The sequence below is a fragment of the Acyrthosiphon pisum genome, chromosome A2, assembly GCF_005508785.2.
Source record: "Acyrthosiphon pisum isolate AL4f chromosome A2, pea_aphid_22Mar2018_4r6ur, whole genome shotgun sequence".
Taxonomy (NCBI): Eukaryota; Metazoa; Arthropoda; class Insecta; order Hemiptera; family Aphididae; genus Acyrthosiphon; species Acyrthosiphon pisum.
In genome coordinates, this window is record NC_042495.1 from 34,017,789 (window position 1) to 34,024,128 (window position 6,340).

The following is a 6,340-nucleotide window of genomic DNA, read 5'->3' on the forward strand; positions in this document are numbered from 1 at the left end:
AAAACTGGTTTCGATTATTGCGTTAACGTATACCCGTATACACATTTACACATTTACCTATATCGTATTTATATATGTATAATAATATGCGCGCCACCGTACCTGCACCGTCGCCACTTCACGCCTGCACTATACCGCCGCGCCACGCTCGCCCTGCTCACCATGTAATATTATGCGCCTTCCCCTCGCGAGCGCACCATATACCGAGCGAGTATGTTCGCGGGCGTGTGCGCGTGATAATGATATACCTATATACATTATATGATATAGTTAAAATTAAGTCATCGCGTTTTGTGATTTTATGAAAAATACCTAAAGTTATAGGTATGTATTATATATTATGTTCGTACCTACCTTTAATAGATATAAAATATAATGTAAGTATATAACACGTGCGTATATATACGTAATAATATATATGTAGAGGAATAGGTATTATGGGTAACACATAATAATATGGACTCTGCTATTATATTTAACTATATTAAAGATATAATAATATTATATAAACCAACGTATATATTAAACACATATATAATGCCTCAATAATACATCGTATCACATTAGCACTATTATTTTTCCTACATATAAGTTTTCCTACAATATCATTATTATCTGCACAATATAATATAATAATATATAAATATATAATATTAAATATAGGTACTGTAAGTGGCGTCTGTAGTCATATTGGCACTGCATATTGTCTACTCACGTAAAAACTACAGGTATATAAGATAATTTTATATTCTGATAATGATAAGTTGAAATATGTTTGCAACTGTTGTATAGTATACCTATACTTGTATAGTATATGTACTATTCATTTTATCAAATTGTACATTTTTGTGGTTTTAGCAAAAAATAAATATTATATTATAATCCGTCCACTAATTATTCTTCTTTCTTTCACCCTAAATGCATTCGTCGCTCAAGAGTCAAGGTACAATTTCTATCCTTATTATAGTCTATATTATTGTATTGCTCAGCATATGTCTCCACACACGTATAATTTTCTTCATTACACATTCATATCAACAATCAGCTTCTATATATAATTTCTTCGTTAGCTTAATTAATAATTTGCATTTATAATGTTATTTAATATTAATAGCTACAATTACTGTTGTAATCGTTTAAAATATTTGTAAAGCGTTAATAGTTATGTATTTTAATAAATGCTGAACATAGTTGATCATAGTTTTTACTAAAGTAGCTACAAATAATAATAGTAATAATAATAAAATAAGTACTATATATAATATATTTACATATAGGGATATAATATTATATAAAAATCTCTGGTCACGGCGTGTTAGTGTACGAACTCTTCCATAACGTACGGCTCGACCGATTTTAATGATATTTTTTTTTGTATATTTGATAGGCATGAAAATATGAGTCGTAAAGTATTTTCACCCTTCTATCTCAACCAGGGGAGGTGCTTAAATTGGGATTTTCAGATTTACGGTGGAAATGTTCTGTTATATAAATGGTTGCTATATTGGTTATATAGTAGAAATAAATAAATATTAATAAATTAGCATAGGTATTTATTATTTGGTTTACATTGGTTAATAGGGCAGATCAGGTGGAAACATAATGCATCAAATCAAATTTCCCCACATTGTCCGTTATCCGACGTAATCGGATTGCCTATACTAGGGATGCAGCTGAGACGCTGAGTTGCATCCAAAAGGAGTTGAACAATCACATTTTTTTTACGGGCAACAAAGTGATCTGGATCATCTATAGTAATAATATTATATAATATATATTGCCATGACGTATAGGTAGGTATATAGGTATGTTTAGTTATATATTTTTTTAAAGTTTTAATATTATTAGCTTAGGAACCTGTAGGTAATAATATATGGGATATATGGGTAAATGGTATATAATATACTATATATCCCTATACACAACTATATACAGCTTTATAACATAATTTTATAGGCTATATAGATATCTTTTAAGTACCTAAAGAAATTAAAAAGCGTATATATGTAGCTACATGTGAGTATAAGTAGGTATACATATAAGTAGTTACGAAAACTTATAAAATATATATAATACCTATGATTATTGTTTTAACCTCCTGCGAGCAATAAAATAAAAGAAAAAACGGGTATGGCAGAAAATTTCCAAAATCAGATTTTGAATAACTACATTATTTAAGAAGAAGAAATGAGTGATCATGCTTGTTGAATCACCCTATTAGTTCATGATCTCTCTTATTTGTCTTTCTCTATCGATATTATATACATATATATAGATTATTACTAATTTTGTATATCTGAGTCATATTAGATTAGTTTTTAATGATTTAAAACTATTGCAGCATAATTATCTTTATAATTATAATGATTAATATTATTGTATATTATAAATGTCAAGAATGGGTTTTAATATCAATTAAAAACTAATATGTTTGTGGTTTGGATATATTTGTACAACTGTTTATTAAATTTGTTACTGCAGAAATAATTAAAAATCAGTGGATTAACATTTTACGTTAGTATCCGAAACTTTAAATATACTTGTATAACTTATATATAAGTACCTATTGTACATTTATAACTAAAACTCATAAGTACTTTTTACTATACCAGGTGATCCATTCAAATCCATCTACCTATATACTCACTATATATTCAAAATGCATGTTGCAGTCATTCAAAAACTTAAAAAATAACGAAAAAAATAGTTGTTTATTAATGATTTAAGATTATAATTATTATTATTTTTTAAGCTCTCTATGGCTTTATTATTTAAAAAGAGTCAGCTTATTGTGACTGATAACTTACAGACATTAATTGACAACATTATCTTTGTCTGTACGAGACGTTGGAAAATTAAAATCAACGGCGATAAATCGGTACACATTAACTATACCTATACGTTACGCAAAACCGATAACATCCAAATAGTCCTGAATCAATCAACAATCACACAAAAAGATTTAGCTAAATATCTTGGAATGCACCTTGACTCACGTCTAAACTGGAAACACTATACGCCCGTCAGAATAAAATTAAGGTTAAAGAAAAAAATGCGAAAACTTCTTTGCGGTTAGTCGGACCCCACTCCGAGTTAACCATCGAAAAGAAACGTCTGCTGTATGTATATAGCTACCTTAAAACAGATCTGGATTAATGGCATTCAACTGTGGGGTTGTGGCGGTAAGTCTGACATCGGTGTAATACAACGCTGTCAAAACATCGCCCTTCGGAGTATCACTACCTATACCGGCTCAAAAGAAATTATACACAATTCATCGTAATATGACGCTGTCTACAATAGCAGACGAAATCCAGGAGCCACTTAATTGGAAGTGATTCCATCAACGTGTAAAGTATAGATAATTTATAACTTGTATATAAAATATATATAATTGTTAAACATATTTATTTAAGATTACCTAAGTAAAAAAATGTTAAAATATAATTTCATTTTGATATAACAATAGTGTTACTTGTTTAAATAACCCCAAGCATATCTGCTGTACAATAGAGACAAAAAAGTTATGAACACGCTAACTGTTATTTATACCAGCTACTTATTAGTTAATAAGATCGTTAACCTATATCTAGGAACTTTATTTCTCAATTAACAATATAAACATAATCGTATTAATTATTATTGGAATTTTAAATCAATAATAGATGCAATATTGATTTATATTTTAAATAATGCGTTTAAAATGATTTGAAAATATTAAATAATAGAGATATACAAATATTGTATACCATAATATATATTAATAATAACACCAAAAATTCGACCGGAAACTGTTACGTTTTTGTTATTCTATTATAACTATTATAAACATACATATAAAGGTAAGTAAAACGTCTGTGCATACACAATTTAAATAAATTAACATATAAATAGTTTGTAGTGAGCGATATTATCTTAATTCTCTCGACGCCTACTCCTATTCTCTGCGTGTAAATGCACACAGATAAGATATTATAGGTGACTTCTAAACACATTATTACAATAATATTTAATTCATAACGACTTTGGGTACAACTCATTTTTGACGGTATTTTATTCCGTCTATCGAAAGGATTGAACTTTTAAATATACAACGTTATTTTAACAGTTTTAGTGAAAGAAAGAATATAATGGAAATGGAAAAGTACATAATTATGTGTATTTTCTAGCACTCATCAATAGACGATTGAACAGACTATTAAATTTTAATTAGGTATTTTATATGATTAAACAATTATTATAATTATTAGTATTATTACTAACATAAACCTCGACATCTGGGCCATTGCCAGATAATTGTTATTTAATTGCTTAAATATTATGTCGCAATCGCATTGCGTCAGTACCTATATGGCTATATGGTTATAATATATGTACAAAAAGAGCGTAGTACCTCAAAAACTGAACGTTTAGACGTATAAGTTTTCAGTAAATAGAGTTTTAAAGCTCTTAGTAGGTATGATTTAACATCAATAAATCAGAAAGTATTTTATATCAAATTTGAAATTTTCCAACTATATTTTGATAAAGTTGATAGTGTTCAGTTAATAGGTAGGTTTTTAAGCTTTTTTGACTGGTTTGCCTTTTTTAAATGAAAACATATTAGTTGTATAGGTTCAATATCTATGGGCTACGGTAAGAAACCTTAAACCTATATTAAATTAATTTTTTTAAACTTAATTTTACAGGAGTAGAAACTATATAGTAAGTGTGTTATTTTTTGTGGCAAGTTTTTAAATTGTAATTTTTAAGTTGACATTGTTGAGCAGATTTATTCATATATTAATTATTATTAAATTGATAGTTGGTTTAGGTTGGTCTAGTTACTCGGAGAACATTGCACCGACGACATGTCATCTATATACATACGTCTACTACATTTACCTACAATAGTCTACGATGCCGGTTAATAGCGTGTAAATAGTTATAATATAATAATTGATACCTATTAAAATATGATATTGTTGAAATATATTAGTTACATGTTTAAATATAAAATGTGAATATTTCTTATACATTCATAAAAAAGTGTGGTATTGAATCGCGTATATATCTACCTACTGGCTACTGAAGTACCAAAATAAAATAATACATATATACCTATACTTCGATCGTGTTTTGTTATTGAATTTATTTCGTTCTTTATCTATATAGGTAATATAATTAAAATTAATAGGTGGTTGATAAAATAATAAAATTGTCGGAATAGTGAATACAGGTTATTTTAGTTTTATCAAAGTGACCGTTTTGACTTTTGGAAAGGGAAAATGGTTTGATGATTGATAATTTATTTATATATTTTTATGCCACGTTTAGGTACATTAAGTTCAAGTTGATTGCTGAAATCGGTAAATGTGAAATAAAAATACAATTTAAAGAACACATCTTTAAAACTTTCCGAAAATTAATAACGCAACATATTTTTTTGCTAATCAGTATTTTCGTTGCCAAAAAATAGAAATTTTAAGAGATAGAAAAATGAAAAATACTCACTACCTATATCTGTGATCGTGATCTAATTATAGAACCATTATTACAAATAAACACTTAATCAACATTATCAGGTATCTATAAAAAAGAAAAGAATATTAAATTAAACTCAATAATAAAAAAAACATAATTATAACCACACAATATTACTCTTAATAGAACACCAAACGCGATACAGGGGGGGATTAAAGGGCTTAAGCCCCCCCTCCCCTTAGAATAGTTTATAGTTTATACTTTTTAAGTTATAAAATTGAATAAATTTGGTTCTGGTTTGGTTCTGAAAGATATTTCGTTAAACGGAAAATTGTGTTAAATGGAAGTTCGTTATATAGAGGTTTCACTGAATAAATAAAATAGGTAGTTACTATTGTTATTTAATCTTATCTTTATAATCAGTGTTGTGTTTTATCTAGATAAATTATCTAGATAGGTATATTTTTATCTTTTATCTTATACAGATAAATGGGAAATATGTTATCTAAGCTATTATCTAAGATAAATAATTAAAACATCTAGATAAATTTATCTAGATAAAATTTAATTTTTAAATATTTATATTATAAATTATAATTAATGTTAATTAGGTATTTTATATATTCTGTTTACAAAATAGTAAATTTATATTTAAACATTATAATTTATAATTTATAAATATACCTAAATATATTTTTCATTCTTAAATTATTAGATATTTCATGTTCATATTTTAAATGTTCTAAGTAATAACTAATAAACGTTTCGGGTTAACTACGTGTCTACCCGGGTCTACGTATCAGCGTCGTATTCGCCGACTGTCAACAGGGATACCGGCATTTCTGCAATTAAATGTTGAAACTATCACAAAATAAAT